Source organism: Pseudopipra pipra, chromosome 4 (genome assembly GCF_036250125.1).
Source record: "Pseudopipra pipra isolate bDixPip1 chromosome 4, bDixPip1.hap1, whole genome shotgun sequence".
In the NCBI taxonomy this organism is placed as follows: Eukaryota; Metazoa; Chordata; class Aves; order Passeriformes; family Pipridae; genus Pseudopipra; species Pseudopipra pipra.
In genome coordinates, this window is record NC_087552.1 from 23,658,076 (window position 1) to 23,679,559 (window position 21,484).

Genomic DNA, 21,484 nt, shown 5'->3' on the forward strand with positions numbered 1-21,484 from the left:
TTATCACAGTACCCCACAAGTTTAAAGACCATTATTTATCCCTAAAGGTTATCATTCCAAAGGTACAAATTTAGGAATGGTAAAAATGGTACAAATCAGATCGTTGCATTGCATATGTGCTTGGAATGTGATGGAGGAGCAGAGCAATCTTTGTGCATTGATTAAAATTGCTGCTTCTCTTCAGACTTGCCATACAAACAGGTGAGATATCTCTCTCAGTCCACAGTGTAGAATGACCAAAATATCCAATAAAAATAGTATTTACACATGATTTTTGGTTTAGTATTGCCCCTGGGCCTGATCAGAGGGATTGAAAATGCTGGGCTTTCCATGTCAACACTAAGGGCAGTTAAGGAAGAGAGTGTTCTTCTTTCCTTCAAACAGGCAAGAAACCATGGTGGTATGTTTGAAATTATCTCTGTCTCTCCCTTTTCAATTAAAGCTGGTCATAGCTGACCTATTCTTTATTAAACCTTAATCCATAGCTGCTTCTGAGCCACCAGTGATTCAGGGTCTGGACTTGCATCCCAACCAGCTCCACACTATTAGGCAAGGATGTAGAAAAAAATGCTGTTTGCCCCCATGCTTAGTTTTCTTCTCTAATTATCACACTGTAACGTGAAGGTTCACAATTAAAAGAGAATGGAGCTTAAAAAAGGGCTACCTGGTGTTTCTAGCACTGTTTTTGCTAGTAATATTAAGTTGTAGCCAGTTACTTTTCTGTGATTTTTTTTTTTCTGGAAGCAGTCCAGTCATGGAAGAATTAGCATTGAAATATATGAATATTTTATGCCTGAAGTGTGATAGGCACATATTTATTCACACAGAGTTTCTCACAGCTCAGCATTTATGTTGTTTTCTCTGCATTTGACATCACCTGAATAATATGAAGCTCCCTGGCATATTATACTTGACAAAACTAATTCTTTCTTACTCAGTCGTGCCACAAAATTTTCAGACTTATATCCTTCAGTTATTTCAGCTTAGCAGATTAAAAAAATTAAATATCCTATCACTCCTTGCCCCTTTTAGTTCAGAGAACCTCATTTTGTCTCTTTATGCCTTCATATTTATGTGAGGACTTCTGGTCCAATCACATAAGGTGTTGACAAGGTATGCACAGTATTTTCTTTCCACAGCCCAAGTCCAAACTAATTTTTTATACAAATATTTTTTATCAAAGTAAGCAGCATCCTTCATTAAAGTGTAACAAGATATGGTCCAGTAATGCAGACCAGGACTTTCTTCTTTGAACTGTTAAAGGATCCAGAGTTCCTTCACTTCTTTCTTCTAGGTGCCTTGGATAACAAGTGCTGCCTCTAAACATTCTTCTATTATTTTGTTCTCATTTTCTTCTCAACACTATCTGAGAGTAAACATCCATCTGAAAAGAACTGTCAGCCTTGTACCATTTGAGGTTTTTCCTACCCTATTTCCCCATATCCCTGCCCTATTTCTTCATGACACTTTCATGAGGCAATGCTATCTGAAACCTAAAAGTTCTCTCCCAAGTCAAGGACCTTCAGGGTTCTCAAGTATCATTGCTGCTGAAAAGGGGGACCAAGTGATAATCCCTATAGAGTAGTTGCTATTTCTTGTTATCAGCAGGGATCCATTTGAGATGGTTTCTTTAGCTCTGAGGTTCCCCATCATTGACTGAGATCAGAAGATCTGTCTTAGATGCCTAGACTGAGTCTTTTGAAATTCTCTACTGTATCAGACATGACTTGTCCCAAGACTTTCTGAGGCCATATAAATGACAGGATATAATACACACCATGAACTTTTGTGGGAGGACATAACTGTAGCTTGGTTAACTGGCAGAGCTAGTTATGAAATAACACAGTTTGACTACAGGTCCCTTATCTAGTACATGTATTTATCCAAGCAAATTTACAGCAGATGACAATCACATTCTGACACTCCTCCTTCTTGTACTAATATTAAAAAATGAGGCTCTTATCTGGGCTTTGTCAGCAGTGCTTTTGTAAGCATTAACCTAAGGGTGGCTGGAGCAGAGCAAAGACAAATATCAGTGAGGAGCCTCACTGCTATAGTACTTAATGGTTTTTTGTGGATCTATTAGAAGTCAGATGAATATTTTAAAATCAATGAAATCTGAAACTTTTGCTTTTACAGGTGTTGCTGTCAGAAACTATTTTCTCTGTTTCAGAACACCTATGACTCTCAGAGCTTTGACACACTGACTAAGAAGACAAGTTTTCTTAAAGCAAAGCCAGAGTCTCACATTTGTAACTGTCAACCCAGATATTATACAAGACTCCAAATCCAGCTGCGCTGTCCTCTACTTTTTTTTTAATCCCTCTCTGTCATTCAGAATTCCTTATTTAATTCATCTGTTTGATTTGTCACATTATTTGATTTAATAACATTAAATTTAAAGAAAAAAAACTGTAGATGTTGTCTGTATTCTTGCTAAATGCATACTTCTTGAGGTGTAACTTTATAGTGTGCCTACTTCTGTTAAACTGTACATTATCATAATAGTAACACCGAACAGTTATTTAGTTACCTAAGCATCATCTGAATAGTTGACATTATCATTTAGGCAGCAGTTATTACTTTCTAATTTAAAATACAAACAACACAGTAGATAAGACTTCTGCAGTAGTTCTGTATGCAAGATACACATAAAAGCAGTGGCTAAACATCACCTGCAAAATAGCTACAATGGCCTGTAAAATGGCACTTTAAGATGCAACTACATGCACATGGTAATAGAGTCAGATGGACTATTAGTATAACCCACTACTTATTTCTATATGCATGCATATAGCTTGAAGAAAAAAATTAGGTCTCTTTTGCCAGGTTTTTGTTGGTTTGGATTTTTAGGTTTTTTTTTGTGGGGAAGGGCATTTGACATTTAGGACACTAAAATAGCTCTGTGCAATGTTTGTTAGACTTTTTAAAAAGTTTGGATGCAGAATTTTTTCAAAGATATCAACAAACAAAGAAATGTAAATATATATGTATAGATTGGAAAAACAGTATTTTCCATCATCAATTTTTGAATCAAATACCAGAGCTCTCTACTCATGTAGACATTGGTTACTGGGACGTCCATGAATCATTTAGCAAGAATATAAGTTGTATAGGAGTACATCAGTTAGGCAATTCCTTGCCCAATTTTTCTCCTACACAAATGTAAAAAATTAAAAGGATATGCCAGTAAGCTTTCATTAAAAAAGAATTATAATTGAGGAATCTTGGATGTACTTTTCAGATAAAATCTTATTTTCTGCCTCAGCTAACACAGGCTATTTTGTAAATCCTAAGAGTGAACTTCTGAGAACAAAATTGTTCTCCTATCAATCTTGCCACCGTCATCTTGCACACCTTTCTATAGTTCCACAAATGAGAGTTGTTATTATTTTTAGAACTACACAACACAATTCCCCGTGGTAGTGTTATCAGATGTAAAATAACAGCAGAAACAGTCTGCAGAACATACCAGAGCTAATCAATAGTACTAGAAAAGAGAGCATTTCAATCAGAATTTTTTACTAGCAGGAAAATATATAGTACCAACAACTCCTGTTCTGACTGTAAAACAATGTCATTTTAGTATCTGCTTCCTAGCATACAAAATGTTTCATTTAATTAATACAACTCATATTCTGATATTTTACCTTACATGTATTTTGCCTTTTGCTTGCAGATCTTTTCAAAATCCACTAGCTTTTACTATATTTATACGTGATTTTCTAAAACAAGCGTTCACAGTGGATTTTTTTTTCTGTTGACCAAGACAGACTGGAAGATCTGGAGACCTAGTTCTTGCTCAGAGAATGGACAAGCCTTTGAATTGCTACTGTTTTTCTCATTCTCTTCTTGTTCAATGTAAAGGAAACCCATAGTCAGTTCTCATTTATGATGACTTATTATTGTACCTCCTTTATCATCTAGAGGATGAGTATCTCATTCTCAGTTCAGTCATGGCAGAATCATGCCTTGTAGTAGATTTTTAGGCATTTTTACAGTTTACCAGAGATGGTCTCAGCACAAACAGGGCCCCGTGAAACTACTGTATGTTAATCTCTGCTATAGCCCTATAAATTATTCTGATACGCTTTTGAACCTGATCTTTACATTTCTCTTGTAATCTCTTTCTTTTTGTTGCTTCATACAAATCGTTTGCTATTAAAAGCACTTTCTAGTGATAATGTTCCCCCACTTATCCTGGATTGAAACAGCTCCCAGAACATATTAACAACTGGCTTTATTGTACAAACGAGCCACTCATACCTGCTTTCTTTTGGAGGATAGCCATATTCAAAGGAAAATGCTTCCACTGCTTAACACTGCACTGCTATCTTAAGCAAACTTTCAGAACTAGTTGCTTACAGTAGGCACAGCTCTGAGGAAGAGGTGAGGGTAAACATGCCAGAAATAGCCCCACTAGGCAATGAACTCATCGGTACATTTTCATGTCACAATTTCTGCATAGGGGAGTATTTTGTAATGGTGTCTTCTGAGGACACATTCATTCTTCTTTTACTCGCCCATGCACTGCCTTGGTAGCAAACAAATCTCCCAAGAGACAACAAGGAACATGGAATGGCTGCACAGCTTCTTTACAGCGAAGAGCCCTGATTCCTATGAGGTTGTCATATTAAGGCAGGCTGGATTCATGTATGCAAGCAAGGATGCTCCTTCAAATAATATCACACTATATAAAGTCTGTAGAAGTTATTTCAGGAAGAAGACAAAGGTGATCACAGGGGAGAGATTTTTTAATTTTCTTTCATTGCAAGTTAATTCCCTTAGCACTGAGCTTGATGCTTCTAAATTTGACCCTGAATTATCAGTAACAATCAGCCCATGTTTTGGATCGAAAAAGGTCTAGTGCTGAACTGCAGTCAGGTAGGTCTGGATTTTGGGAGTACTACAATGATGTGAGTTGCTGTCATGACCTTTTTTCCAATTCAGAGAATATGTGAACCAGATATAGAGACTAAAGTCCTCTGGTTTTTATTCTTCACTGAACTAACAAAAAATCCCAAACCCCACCCATGGGGGGATGCAGATTCAGAAAAAAGAATTTCAATCTGCATCTCTAGGGATCATAGATTAGATTTCTTCTTGAAGGAAGATTCAATTAGGCTTCTGCTTGAGAAAAATATTGTAAAGTAAGTTTTATTTTGTGCACAATTCCTTATTTAACAGGAAGCAAATCATCACATATTACTTCTAAGGAGACTGCCTGCAAAGTCAGATATCTTTTAGTATGCTGAAATTTTTAATTATATGTTCCTGTTCTACTGCAAAAGTTTATTTTTTTTACTGTAAATAGAAACAAGTTAGAGAAGACTTTAGGTTTGCTCAAGTACGTGATCTTATACTACTATTATTTAACACTTTTTGTGAACTAAAAATAAAGAAACTGCTACAGCAATAGGTCCAAATTTAACTGACATGGTCCCTTGAGACTGCAGTACAGATTCAATGCAAAGACCTCAAAGCACTGCCTCAGCAAAACTATTTTCCTAGCAAAAATTATGAATAAAACCCTTCAGTGAGGAATGACTGGTCACACTTCTGCACCAAAGGGAGGATGTTGGCTTGTATGCAGATAGAGGAGCTGGAAAAAAGTCTGTTCCTTAACCAATTTAAGGAAGGAGGAAGCCTCATTTTCCTATGAAGATCATTACTGTAATGGCTGAAAGTAAACTGCAATCTGACATGAAGTGTTGATGCACAAAGAACTAAAAGTTTAAAAGTGGAACATGTTACGCATAATTAAATATGGATCCTTACTAATCAATAGTGAGTGTATAATTACATTTCTCAAGGTTATTTAGGCAGGCTGTTGTGAAGAGACAGACTGAATAGAGTCAAGTAGGTAAACCAGAGAATCAAAGATGTGCTCTGAGTGCTACTGAGCTGTTTGCAGTCAGTCTTGTCATACTTGAAAGGCTCATATCGAAATTTTTACCAGTAGTCTCATTAAGGAGCCATGAAGCAAGGTTAAGGAGGCCTCCAAGAATAGGTAAATCTACTTAAGCAATCCTGCAAAACCACTCCAGCAATGTTGTCTGTGTCCATCTTATCCAGGGTATCTCTGCATTTCTACACTTTGAATGGTAGTAAACAGAACTAGATCACATTCCTTCAGACAGTGAACATTGGTTTCTTAAAACTGGTTTGGTAAACTCTTCTCTTTAAAATGGTAAGATGAGAAATGTTAAACATGTAAGACTAAAATGCTAATTTCCCTGATGGAAGGTTCTGTTTCAAGCCTACGTGTTAACCACTAGACATGATTACACCAAAAAATAATATTTATAAATACTTTAAAGACAATGACTTAGTAATGTGATAATTTGAAGATGTCAGGTAGGTTTATTAGTATCATTCTTCCAACAGACAGAAATGCCAAGCAATATAATTATTTGTGCTAACTTTGGAGTTAAAAAATCAACACCTGAAAAACTCTCCTCCCACTGATTACATCTATTTTAAAAGAGAATTCATGTCAAGCAGCTTTGAAGTTTTAATTTCATCATCTTATGCCCAGTAATTTGGATTCTATTAATTTGAAAAGAGTTCTACATCCATATAACACCTCTCAAGGACAAGGGCTCAGAGGCTCTGTGGAGCACCCTGAGTGTGCACACACCTCCCTGCAGCCCCCACAACACTAGATCCCCTCACTGATGCAGACAAACTGCAACATTGACTGAACGTGTATGAAATCTCATTAAATGCTCAGGCTCTGACATACACAACTTTAGGGTAAGATTCTGTAAAATGTTTTCCTGTAGCTCACTGTAATTGGAATTCCTTTAACTGAATTCCTACAGTAGCTATAATCAAAATACTGGAATTTCTTTCAAATTTAAGGTAATAAGAAGAGACAAAGTGAAGGGGAAAACACTGATCAAGTTCATATGGTGCCAGTGAAGGTATGAGTTACCAAACAGGTCAGGATGGATTTTAGCTGGTTTTCTTTTTTCATGAAACTCAGATCATCATCTTTGTATTCATATGGAGACATATGAGACTCTACTCATACTGACTAAACTTGATGGAAACCCAAAAAGCACACACACAATTATATCCTATATATATAAAATACCTATACTGAACTTTTTAAGAGAGTAAAAACCCAAATGGATAGAGCTTCAGATGATTTCACTTCTACCCATCTGCAACTGTATGGCCTGAACAAACTCTCTATCATTTTCTCCCGTAAAAACAAAGCCACTACTTTTGGGGTTTGTGTAGTATTTTGAGATTTCCTGATGAAGAATCTTTACTCTCTGTAGACACTGAAGGTTACTGCAGATTTCCATCAGATTTTTACCAACAAGGATTTAAACTACAAGGATGCAAAATAGTAAATATTTTCTCACACAAACAATTTTTATTTACTTTAGCCATAACAGTAAGTTCAGCATGATTGCTAAAGTAAATGAAAGCCACTTAGAAATCAGATTGCCTCAGTCTCAATCCTTTTGACTCAACTGTTCTCTATAGAAAATTTCCTATAAATTTTTGTAACTGTTTTGTTTTAGAACCACATCTTCGTGTTAGCACTAAAAATGTATTTGGCCATCATAATTTTTTCCAAACTCTACTGTTCATGAATTCTGATAAGACCAGATGGGCAATAACTGGCCTATAAGCAGAAAAAGCACAAGAATAACTGTACCAATAAATGCATTAAATTTGATAAAGTACAGACTTTGCAATAAACTGTTAAGGTTTTCCATTACGTGCATATTCTCTCCCCTTGGACATGGTTTTGCTCGGTGAGGTACAGAGCAAGCAAACACTCCAGTCCAAGAGCTCTGGGGCTGGGTACTCCTCAGCTGGCAGCTGCTTATGTATTGACACAAAAAATACATGTGTCAATGTATTCCAGCTTATTGGCCCACATTCCTTTGAGAAGCTGTTTAGGAACAATAAACCAGAAGCTAGGTTTCTGAGGTAGAGGAAAATCCCTCATAAATATGAACAAGACATCTCTTTATTTAATTTCCCTTAGAAAACAGATACAGAGTTTGATTCAGCACTGATTAATAACATTTCCTAAATTAGATTCTGTCACTCTTAATCTAAGCATATATAAGGGAGTGTAAATAGATATAAATTTGACATTACAGAGATGAAAATTGTTTTTGTTTAAACAGACTGCCAGGACCCTGGCCACTGGGTTAGCTCTGAGTGCCCAAGTCAGATCTGTGCTCGTTGACCATAAGCAAGACTTCTCCCAGACTCAGGAAGGACAAGAGCCAACAGATTTCACTCATTAATTTACCAAGAGACCTCAGTGCAGAAATTTATTATTTAATTTGTTGGCCAGACTGGGATCACTGTTCAAAGCTCACAGTTTGTTTTACAGTGCAGTTTATCTGAACGTTACACTTCACCCACCTACCAAGACCAGGTCTACTTTTTGCCGTACAAATCGGTCGTGTTTATTAATAACAACAAAGGCAAACCCTTTTCTCACAGCTCTTACCTTACATCTAAAGTATCTGTTGCTGTTATGAATTCTCAAAGGAGAAATACAGTAGATCTTGGATGCTAGAAAAGAGAGAGAAAAATTCTTATCAAGAATTTTGTTCTGAAAAGCACTTGAAAGTTTTAAATGCTGCTGCACAGGCTATTCTCTTACTGAGCTGAGCCTTAAAAAACCTTTTCTTTATTTTTTCAGAGTTTCAAATTAGACAACCAAGTGTGTTTCAATTGCTTCTGAGCTGCTTGTGAGTGCATAGTAATAGCAAGGCCAGTCCTCTCATACTGCTCAGCTGATGAAAGTGAACATCACTCTCATTTGCCCTCATTCAGGAGAAGTCTTAATGGGAAGCAGAGCTCAAAAGAAACTGGCATTTTGAGAAAAATGGCTATGTGGGGAAGAGCACTTTTGTTAATAGTAATTGGAGGACACATTGCAACATCTTTTCCAATTGTTGCAATTCCAATTTCTTTTCTGAAAATCTGTGGACAATCCAGAGCCCCATTTACCCCCATTTTCTGCCAGAGTAATTCCACTGACTATATTGTAATGATCCCTATTTTACACCAGGGTTAGCAAGAACATGGTTACACTCCTGTTTTGAAGTCCCTAGTAAAGGTGCAAATATCTAAAATCCAGAGAGAGCAGATGCTTAATCCACATTATGCCTAGAGGTCAAGGTTCTGACAATGAGGACGAACACTAAAAAGACAAAAGAAATGTTAGTTTGACTCAGAGTCTCACCATAAAATACCAGAAGCATAATGATATGTTAACTTCAGCAAAGGATACAGAAGGTGACAAGGTTATTTCTTTTTATCAGTTGAGATATCTCCTGTGACAAACTACTGTTCTGCAGTGCAGCCTACTTCATCCTCGTACAAATGCAGAACAAAGAGAGTGAAAACAGAGCTTTTCTCTCCCATCTTCTTTTATTTTTTTTTCCACAGCATTACTCAGAGGTAGGTTACAGTCAAGCTGATGGCTTTTCAAGACACTTTTTACTCAGTAATTTTGTAAGTACATTATTAGACAAAATTATTTGCAAGCACATAGCTGAACAGTAAAATCACTTCATTCCTAGAATCTAGCAGCCATCAGGTAGGAAAAGTGGAAGTTTTTGGCAGTTCAGCTGTATCCCTACCTTCCTTGCCATTTGCCCACATTGATTCTGCAGTTCTGATGCGTGTTAGACTTATGGGCTAATAACTAAATATTGAAGAGTATTCTTTAGCTTAGATACAGGTCTCAGGGATGAGTGATGATTACTTAATACCAGTCTTTAATTAGTTTGCAGAGATTTGTAACCTCAGGAGCCTGAATCCCCAAGCCATCACTCTGTTGTTCGTTCCTCCTCATAACTGAGTTTGGGTGAGGAACAGTCATATTTTACAATAAATTACACCTGCTTCTCTGAACAGAAAATGAGAACTGAGAACCAGAGAAGGCCAGTTGGGAACCAGTTTAAGAAAACCCTGCCCCTGCAATGCTCTGTGCTTCTTATTCTTGCTCTTGCCATTGCCACTACCTTAGTCCTACTGATTTGACTGTTTGTGTGTCCACACCATTACGAAGATACATGAAAGAAACCATTAAAAATAATAAGAAAAGAAAACTGCAGTGGAATAGCTGTTCTGTTAGTGCATTAGTAAACAAAAGGACTGAAGCACTTCATAGAAGGGAAAAGAGAATAACAAATGCAAGAAGCCAAGTCAGGCTGGGAGCAGTGAGCGCTAGTGGAATAGCAAAGATGTCCAACTAAACAGGCCTGGAATGGTAATAATTTGGCTCTTCTTATTTCAAGAGTATTATTCTAAGTCCTGATAATTCTTATACAATAGTAAAAGACCAGTCTTCAGGTAATCTAGTGCACATAACAAAATGAAACATTCTAGTGATCAATCTCCGCAGAAACCAGTTGTGAACTACAAAGACCTAGACTTCAGCAATTGTATCTGTAGCCAGGGTTTCTGACTAAACATGACTTACACTCCTCCTTTGGATTAGTACAAAAAGCAGCAATGGAGAGAGACAAAAGGGTGAATCCACACATTATTTCTGTTCCAAACACCATATTTTAAAAATACATTGTAATACATTTTTCAAGAAGTAAAGAATTTGTACAAGTACAGAGCCTGCTTCAACAGGGCTAAGGGTGTCATCCTTGCTACAGAAAGAAATATTTGACTTTCTAGGGCTTCTTTCACCTCAGGGCTTGATAATAAAGCTAGGTTTGGAGATATTTTCCTTACAAAATGGTTAGGAAAAGTATTGTACAGTAAGGCAGCTTTTCACAAGGTGCTTATTTAAACTCTTCAAACCTTCTCAGCAGATGCTGTCATTTTCTTCAATCGTTTAACTAACTGAACTTTTGAAGCCCATCAGTAACAATAGCAAAGCTTTCAAGTCCTTTTGTTTTGGACTCCCGTTCTGAAGTTGGGTTGTTTTCCTGCAAAGCTGATCAGCTAGAGGATATGTTTCTGTTTCCATTGAAAGCCAAACCCACTACAGGATTAGATATGCAAGTAAAATGTTTCTCCCTAGTTTTAAGATTTGCCATTAATTTACTTTGTTTGGTTGTGTATCTTCTCCATAATTACTCTGTTGAATAATATTAAGTCAAATATACTTCACTGGACCAAGTAGCATGCAGTATTTTGTATTCAGAAATGTTAATTCAGCCACTGAAAGAGTCATCTGATTTTAGCGGAAAAAGTTACTTCTCTCTGATCACTGAGCAAAAAACATTGGAAATTACATATTTCAAGACCAATTTGTAATGCAATTAGGCAACACGTCAGAGATTATGACATGGAGAAGATGAGAAATACACTTTATCTTCCTTCCAGTATTTTTTGTCTATATATCTCCTTTTTATTTGTAACATCCTCCCTGTTTCTTGTTTCACATGGTAAGCAGACAATCCAATTTTGATAGAATGACAAGAGAATCAACCTGTTTTGTATGTGAGCTGCTGGGAATATTATGTACAGACTGTATTAAATAATTTTTTCTTGTTCTTGTTTTACATTTTGAGGATTTTGGAGGTTTCTCATGACTCTGAATGAGTGAGGGAAGACTACAGAATGTTCTAACATTAAAATTCTGGTTCTTGGAATTGCGACACAGTGATAACAAAAGAAATAATTATTAGCAAAACATACACAGCCAAATACAAGGATGGCATACCACAAATTTCTTACAAGTAGTTAGTTTCTCATATTTGGTGTTTTGTTAAATGTACTTGAAGGGAAATTCCAATTAAGTAATTACTACTAATATCCCTAGGCTCTTACAGACTAAAACGATAACAGGAGCAGGTTGAATATTTGACCTTATGCCAATAACACCAGTTAATAAACAATCCCAATTGAAATGTATGAGAACTATGGATTTCATTAAGTTTTCTAAGGATTTCTTCACATTCAACCAATTCCAGCTGGGAAGTGCTCAATAATCTAACGACATCAGCAGTACAACATGCTCTTAATGACAAATAAATGTCATTGCTGAAAATTTCCCATACAGGTGTAAGCAGGTCTGTAGGCTGCAGGTGGCCCTAATCACACTGTTTCATTCCTCACTTTTGCACCTGAGCTATTGTGTAGATTTTAAAAGTAATGGATATAATTTCCTAGAGAAAATGAATTGCTGCTCTGCCTTTTTTGCTCCCTGCCTTCTGGTATTCAGTAATGTGCTCATAGACTTTCATATGCATGGTATGATTGCTTTGCCCATCTCACTTGAATTCCTACAGCTGATCACATACAACTTCCTTCACAGCTTTGTCTTCACATCGTTGCACTGCAGTATTGGCTAATGCAGTCCTTAAAAAGCATCCCACTCCTATTTTCCAGTAAAAATATATTTTGTGAGGGTCAAACTAATTTGCCAGAAGCCTTACTGTTCTTGCAACACTTAGTCTTGAGTGTGTCTAAATTTATATCTATTACTTGTGTGCTCTTGTGGTCTCCTTCAGCTGAGGCACTGTATTATTTGTATAGTATTCTGATACCTGGCACTATGTTAAAATAACAGACAGCTCAAAGGACATAAGGAATAAAACCAAGCACACAGGGGAGGATGTAGAGATCAAATTCTTCCAATTTACTGCACATCAATATTCTCTCCAGTACCCGAGTTGATCTTTGTGTGTGTGTTTGTGTGTGTGCACACATTTTTTTCTAAACTCAAGTTACATTTATGCTGTGTGTGTGGTTTCTCAAGAGTAACAGTGAATAATATACTACGGTTCTATTTGAAAACATCAAAGTTCTCTATACAGCAATCACAGAAATAACCCACTCACATTATATCAGGAATAAAGGTCATTTTTGCTTTCTTTCAGCCTTTGAAATCAAAATTATCATGACAGCCTTCTGCAGCACTGAGCTTAAACATAAAGTGGGATTATTTAAAATATGTTTTACTGCTTTTCTGCTGTACAAAAATAAGAGAGAGGTTGTAGCTATTACACAAGACATGTCACTTTGGAGAGGTGTTTGCAACACACTTTCAGAAAGTGACCACTCCCTCCAGAAGTGACATGCAAAATATCCAAGTGGTATTTGTAACAGGAAAAGCTGGTATTTTGACAAACTATATTCTCTCATTGAAATTATGTAGCCAGTGGCCAATGTAGGTTAAAAGTTATGGTGAGTGACTGCAGTGTTAATAGACTGGATGACAGGTCGGCTATTCAGCCCAGTAAATGATGTCTACAAGATCATGTTTTTTCTCCCCCACTATTAGTTGGTTTGTTATCACTTCTCCTGTGATAGACTCAGAGGAGTGCAATATTGTAGTAATTTTAACAATATTGTAGTAAACTTTCAAAATTCAGAAGAACTTCACATACTTGACCAAGGACTCTTAGGCCTGAGAGTAGCAGTATGAGATGTTCTGGCAAAACATATTATCTTTCTGAGGAAAATTTGTCTTTATTTTGTCAATAGGCCTTTGTCTATACAGTCCATCTTCCCTTGCTACAGAGGTATATCCACCATTGAAGGCATAGGACCTGGGGGGTGGAAGGAATTCTCTGAATCACCATCTAGTATATATGAATGTGTAAATGACAATGGTGTAAATGACAAAGCAGGATAAACATGTGTTCCCTCTTAGACAAATTATCTTTGCATTTTGGGCAGTAGTTGGCTTCAGCAAAAAAGTAGGGGGTTTCAAAAAGACTGGGGAAAGGTGGTAGGACACAAACCTGCAAGATCAAAGCCTCTGTCTAATGCCCTTTGATTTTACACTGTTAATTCCCAAGTCTTTGAAATCTTTTTGACCAGTATTCTCTCAAGAATTTCTCTAGAAGCTTGTCTAGGACTTAGGAGAACCTGAAGGGAAATTCTGTGAATGATAACAATAGATAAAATAAAAAGCAAACCCCAAAACACAATGGTTACTGTAGCGGTGGATCTATATAATGAAGTGTATCTTAACATTTCACAATTATGTAATCAAGATAAACACTGTAACATGATAAGGAGAAAATACATGAGTTATAAATGACAATTAACATAAACCCCAAAATGTGGTAAAAATCACATTGTATTTATAGCTATTGTGGTGTTCTAAGGTACATATGACTTCTTTTCCCAGAGATTTACCCGTGTCTGGATACAAATAACGTCCCAAGTATTAAGAATTTTTTTCATTTAAAACATGTGCAACATACTCATGTCTTACCATTTGTTGTGTTTGTTGTCACTCCCATAATGACCTCCTTTGCAAATACTACTACTACTATATTGTCTCTCCTCACTTTCTGCTACCCCTGACCTTCTCCACATCCTCTCAATCACTCCTTTCTCCTCCTGCTTTCTTACACACACACACAGGGGCACAAACCACTCATCACTTTCCTGCTTTTATCCACTTGCCCTCATTGACAGACTCTCATTTGTGCCATTTTTGCCAAAAATCCTGGTGGTTTTGTTTGTGAGCCTGTTACAGAGGGGAAAAAATGATCCTATGGTTAAGTTAGGTTAGTATTGTAGGGTTGGTATTGTAGGGTTCAGACTGTGTACCCTGGCTTCCTGCCCAGTTAATGTAACATGGTTTTAATGTAACTGAGAATAAGGAATGCCATGTGTGTAGAACTTCTAGCAAATCACTTAAACAAAGTGCTTAGATGTCTGAAAGCTTTTTCTAAGGCATTCATTGCTCTGCAATTCCAATGGGAGTTGAGGGCACACAACACTATGTAGCACACGTTCATCTTGTTGAAGGATTGGGCTTAGTTCACCACCTGCAAAAGGGGGCTAACTCTTACTCAGCTCACATAAGGCTTATGATGATGAAAACATTCTATTAATGTTCATTATGTGTTCCTTTGCTACAGTAATGAGTGCCAAGAAATAATTCTCTCAGTAAGATGAATGCCACCTAAAATAATTCTGCTCTAATAGATTAAATTCAATGCAAGGTCACCAATCACCTTCCTACAGCATCCTTTATCTTTAATATGTTCCTAACATGGAGTGAGTTTTCGGAGGAAAAGTTTAGTGTTAAACTTTCCCTGTAGGAACACATATCAAAGACTAGTGATACTTCTCTTAAGCAGAGAAGTATGTTCCTGTGCCCGTGGTCACAGTTCCCAGATAGGCAGTGTGCTGTTTCTTATGTCAGTTGGTGGTTAGATTTCACATTATAAGTATCTACAAGGCAACAGTAAGGCTAATTCTGTTGACACCATGTTGAGTTCAGGACTGCAGATTCGAATTCACACTATGTAAATGGATTAAAATAGATTATTTTTATTGCTAACATACTTCTCTCTCCTAATCTCACAATTGCAGCTATTTTAGACTTCCTCCCCCTTCTCTATTATTTTTTGAGTCTCCTCTTCATTTCCTGTTTCTTTCCTATCATTTAGCTCCCAACAATTATTCTATCTAATAGCCGTTTCATACTTTTCATCTTTTACATTCACTTACATCTTTAATAGGTGGCTTAGCTGATACAATCTTTCCCCCTCAGTGCAATTTTTCATGAGTTTGTTTTGAACTCACTGTATTTTGCAATTTCCTTACCTGTGCACAGATCATAACTTACATTTTATAAGCCTTTTTGTTTCTCCATTTCGAATGCAAGAAATGGAGTTTGTGCACACTTATGTTTTGCTGCATATGCCTGACTGTTTTGCAGATGTGACATGCTATGTTTACAGAAGTAAGGTGTAGTTCTCAAGAGTATTCAGTAGAGACAACGGCAAAACTTTAAAATCCTCCTTTCTTTTAGAAAACTGGTGACATGAAATACATTGAAATAATATGATATTGTTATTTTCCTCTACTCAGGTGGCAGAGTAAAGAATTCGATGACTTTGGAATAGTTTAGCCTTCAACTTATTCTCTGAGAACTAAGTTTTCTTCAGCTGAATAGTCCACAGACTTCTGCTCCACCCAGAAGGATCTGGAGAGCTCACCAAGCGTAAGGAAGACCACGGTGACAGAAGTCATGAGGAACAGTGCAGCCATGGGACACAGGCAGAATGATCTCTGTAAAGGTTACTTCTCAGACCTGCCTTTCAGAGCCTACAAATGATCACACTATCACCTGTAGGAAGTCTGGATGCTTGTATCTCACTTATCTGGAAAAGGAAAAGGCCAGGCTAAGAGCAACAGATAGATCATCATACTCTGAGAAAATGAGATATCAAGGCCTGGAGGTTTATCTTGAAACTCTTCCATTTTGTTACTGGCTTTTAGTTTTGAAGCTGTCACAGCCAGATTCTTCATACCCAGATCCCGATGCTGCCATTGGACATCCTGGCTCCCAGTGAAGGCAGGGAGAAGGCAGAAGTGACACAATTTGAGGCAGACTTCTAATCCATAATGCCTTCACCCTTTTATTTTGTTTCGTTTCCCTGGAATATACAGCCCTTCCAATGTTATTTTTGCTCAGTGCAACTTGGTGTTTCATATTCATCTCAGGAATCACTACTTTCTGAACTGCAGAAGAGTAACAGTTCAGAGTAAAACAAAAGCAAACCAGCTCCTGCAGCAGTTCTGACCCAGCAATCACTGTACATCTCACAGTCGGTGTACATCCAGCACTTACCTGAGCAGGTGCAGGACTGTGCTGTGCTGCACACCCAGTGTGGCCTTCAGGCTGTGTTGTGCTGCATAAACCCCTCAGCTGCAGGGTAAACTCTGCCAGTTCCTTGTGATAGAGAAGCCTGCAGGCAGTGCCTCCTTGACAGCACTGATGACACCATATGTGTGACTTTTCCTTTATCAACAACTGCAGCAATAAGTTCTCAAGTGAACCTCATTTCTGTTCGACAGTACAAATGACGAATAGAGTTGTTTTCTTGTAGGAAAATTCTACAATAGCCTGAATGACCAAAATGAGAGAACCTCTTCCATGGACAGGGTCGTCCTGGGGCGTGGATCAGAGGTCATTTTGATGCAATATCAACTGGAGTTCCCAGCACATAGAAGGATATTAAAATTGCTATGCTATTCTCTTCTTACAGTGTTAGCTCTAATAACTAGCATTTTAAATGGTAACTTTCAGAGTTACTTTTTTACTGGGATCATTATGGACCAGTAACGTACAGTGAAGCTCTTTGCTTTACGCTTATTACAGGGTGAACTCATATCTCGTAGAGTTCAGGTTCTTTGTTACCCAGACAACGACTATGGCAAAACATGACATGGTACCTGCAGTTTGATCCAGCACAAAACCCGGTGATGTGAGTTTTAACTGACATTATATTTATAGGGAACAGACCGTAAATAGCATGCTATCCTTTGGTATGTGGCTTGGAGGTATTACAGCACAGTAGGTTACACCACATTTGTAACCCAGCTACTCAAATGCTGAGGATCAGTAAAGTGCTATTCCTTTGGAGTTACATTTCCCAGCAGGCTTTGAACAGTAGAGGTTTGTAGAGTCTCCACTGTCCTTGGCTGTGTGCACCACTCAACACTTTGACTCAAGTTCTTCTTGCATTATCTTGGCAGAATATGCAGCCTTCAGGAATCTTAATCTTTTATTTAATCTCTTTATCTTTTCAATTTCATCCCTTTTCTATCCTAATTCTTTATTTTGCATTGAAGCCAGTACACAAAGATCAAGCTGGTAGAATATGTTCTGTAGCTGTCAATCAGCGGGCACAAAAAATACAAAATGTGAATAGTTAAATCAGCAGACTTGCCTGCTGGAGTTATCTGCATGGCAGAGATGTCAGAGTATTGTTTCCAAGCTTGACTTCTACATGTGGGAAGTAGCAGAGCATGTCCTGGCCTCTTTTATCTTCCTCAGGAGAGCAGCCAAGTGGCATAATCAATTCTTCCAGGCTTTTGTCTTTCACCTGATGTTTACTTTGCTCACTGCCTAAGACTTTGCTCTTCTTCTGCCCCTTAAAATGTGTTTACTGTTAGAGTATATGGAAAATAACCGCAAGTTTTGCATAGTGATATATAAATACAAATGCACTATATCAATGAAGAAGCAGGGTATTTCTCATTTTCTCTAATAACTACAACCACAAACTTCCCTTAGTTGTTGAGATATAGTCAGGCAAACACAAAACTACCTCTAAAATGTTAAAGAGGGAGGAATAACCTTCTTCACACAAGCTAAATGACGGAATTTTAGTAATACAGGCAGTTTTGATGAGTCTGTGGTATATATTATTGCAGCTAGCAGAGGTCAAACGTTAGAGATGTGACTCTTGTAACTCCTGGTATGAAAATAAAATAGAATCTATGGCTGAGAAAACCTGCAAAGCATTTAAATAAATGAAAGGTGATTTAACTGGCACACAGTCAATGTATAAAGCAAAATTAAAGCTGGAAGGAAGATTTTACTGTTGTTTTGTTCTCTCACTGATTTAAATTCATAAGGCTGAGATACCACAACAGAATAACAGTGACAGTCATGATAAGAAAATATTTCCCTTCATTCACATCAGTTCTTTTTCAAAGTCAATGTCACAAATTCAGGTAAATAGATATAGAACATTTCTCTAAGAGCAATACTTTTGCAAAATATATCTTTAGTACAATCATTCAAAAAATAGTAAGTATTGCTAGTGAAATAAAAGGTGGAATTGGTAACTGACCAGTGATAAACAAGTTGATTAGGTATGGAAGATGAAATACCAAATGTAGAGAAGCAGGGTTCTGGCTATTATTATTGAATGCCAGAATTATTTTTTTTTCAAGTTTCCATGTGCTCAATTTACTCCAAAGTAAGCTTCAAATACAAAATGAAATCAAGTCAGGTCCACAATGTAACTGAAAATACCTGTACTTTACACAGTTATAGAATTGCCCAGTTTTGAACAGAAATAAATAACCATACTTTAAGATTATTTTCAAGGTAAGACTCTTAGAACGTGTTTTAGGCTGGTCATTTTTATGTCATTGTTTATTTTATGTTTTACTTTCATCTACTTTGTATTAAAAAGCTTAGTTTAACTAAACATCTGTACAGAGATCCTCAAGTGAAAGACCATCCTGCCTCAGAAAAAATCCCCGATTCTTATCTAACTTTTGAAATGTAACAAAGAATAAAAGTACTATTGTTCTAGAATGCACGTCCCATGGAAGGACTGGGAAACAGCAAACAAATCCACTCAAGACAAATCAGAAGAAGGAAAGGAAGATGAAAAATACTCCCTCACCCTGTTAATATCTCAAAGTTTGCAAGAATGATTTAAGTCTCCAGGCAGTTACAAGCAGCTGAATGAAGACCCATGTCAGGAATGACTGTAGTTGTGCTGTCCTTGTTACCACTTTGCTTTGCTGAAGTGTAATACTGTACATGCAAAATGGTGCTGTTGACTACAGTTGGCACAAGCCAGTATTTACCTCTTGGAACAATATATTTCTGTATTCAAACATAAAGTCAATGAGCTGTAAGCATTGCTACACCCGTTCATCCCTGATTGTTCTGAGAATGAGTGTAAAATACAATCTTTAAAATATTAAGTAGAAAATTCCTTTTTTTTTTTTTTAAATCATTTTAAGAGGTGATAAAAAGCTGAAACCTTCTAGAAACCTCACTGATTCCAAAACTCATTCCTAAGGGCTTCCACTAATCTCACAAATGCCTGGAAACCCATCATGATCAGCGTGTTTTAACTTCAACACACTGCTCAGAAAGAGCACTAGTAGTCTTCACCATTAGAACTTCCAAGCAAGGGAGTATAGGCCTAAGCATTTCTTGGCTTCACTAAGAAGCTGCCAAGAAGCTGCCTTTCTTGGCTTCACTAAAAGGCTGTTATTTCTCAGGGCTTAGTGAAAACTAGGCTATCTGGATTGAATTGAGACTGCTTAGAGACCTCAGCTGACATGCACTGAAAGTTCCTAACTCATCCTAAGAAAGGAAATTCTGAAGAAAGGAAGCACAGAAACAATAACCAAGATTTTCATAGCCTAGCATTGCTCTTCCTTCTACAGACTAAATTTTATAATACTGAAAGCTAAGATTTTTATCTTAAAATAAGACTTCAATATTATGCTTTCAATTTTAGCTTTCAAATTCAAAACCAATTGAAAACATGAATAAAGAATGAAAATATTTACACCCTCTAGCTTTCCCTTTCTCATTGCAGTCCCTGGCACAGGGACCATAGCTGTGCAGGGCTGGGAGTTTATGAAGGGCTCTATTACCACCAGAAAGGCATCACTGGCAATTTAATGACTGTGCAATCAGTGGACCAGCTTCTGATCAGAAACTGAACCCAAGGTTGCTTTGGTGTTCTAAACCAAAAGGAGAGCAATTCTACCAAAGGAGGGGAAACTGCTTTAGGCATCCAGCAGCACTACATTCAGACTATGACCTGATGGCACAAGCTACATCCTATCAGAAATTAGCTTGCTTGTCATGCTTTTGAACTTCACTCAGAGCCAGACATTTTGTCTTAGTAATAACATATATAGGTCCTTTTTCTGTTACTCACTGACAGCAGCTCACTGTATAGGTTTCTGTAGCTCCCTTGTGCACTGAGAAAAGTTACTGTTATACATACTAATGTTTTTTAAAGGGGTTTCATTTTTCCAACTGTGCAGTAGCTCAAAGGATTTATTATAACATATGAAAATTTCTTGCAGGTTGTGATTACAACTGGAGTGAAAAATTATTTTAAAACCTGTAAAAATAAACAGAAAGAGGGTAGCCTATGTCTATACTACAGCTAAAGTTCTGACTGCTGTTCATCCAAGGATTCCCATTTAGTACAAAGAAACCATCTAAGTTCTGCCATTGATGTGTCATCACAGCCTGGCATTCAGCATTGATTGCAGAATTCACAAATGGGCTGGGTTGCCCGGTTTTTCTTGGTGCATAAGCTAGTTTACACCTCAGAGAGCATGGCATAATCATAGTGAAATGAAGGGCTAAGCATTCAGTTTCAGTCTGGTTGACATGTTTAAGATTAAGACAAATGATGAAAAACAAAGAGCAAAAAGGAAATCCTGATGAGGAGGAACTCATTCTGCTTTCTTCTTCTCTAGAATTAAGAGACTGAACACTCATCTCAACAGCAGAGATGAGGGAGCTCTTATATTTCAAGTTGCAATATGCAGAAAAGAAATCTAACTTTACCAGGGAAACCCTGGGGCTACAAAATCTTATTTTTAATTATAAGAAACAATAGCTTTTCTGATAAGAATAAGACACTCTGAACTTAAAACCGAGACAGCAGCATAGTTAGCTTGTGTAGTCTATCACCAAGCTTGAGCCCAACATGACAAGCCTAGTAAAGCATGTCAGCCTTTACACTACATGCCCTGATTCTTGCCCATTTGTCATCAACTTAAGGTTATCCAAAGTGCCATTTTAATCCGTTTTCTTCTGATAACGTATTAAAATGAAATGTTAATGCGAACAAACCTAAAAATAAAACAATGGAAGACAGTAGCTGCACTGTCCTGCTTTCGAGGGCTCTGAACAAATGCATAAATAATGGACACCAGAGATGCCCAGTGGGAAAGCAAAAAATTATGGGTGTGAAAGAATACTGGAGGGACGTGT

At 37.2% G+C, this 21,484-nt stretch overlaps 1 long non-coding RNA gene across 5 annotated transcripts in view; it reads right to left on the reverse strand.

Moving 5' to 3' along the window:
* Positions 1-21,484, reverse strand: part of LOC135412933 (uncharacterized) — a 126,647-nt gene that overhangs the window by 51,812 nt on the left and 53,351 nt on the right. For all 5 annotated transcript variants that reach the window (XR_010430037.1, XR_010430034.1, XR_010430036.1 and 2 more), the window contains exon 3: positions 8,489-8,553. This is a non-coding gene — a long non-coding RNA (uncharacterized LOC135412933). The remainder of the gene's footprint in view (positions 1-8,488; positions 8,554-21,484) is intronic.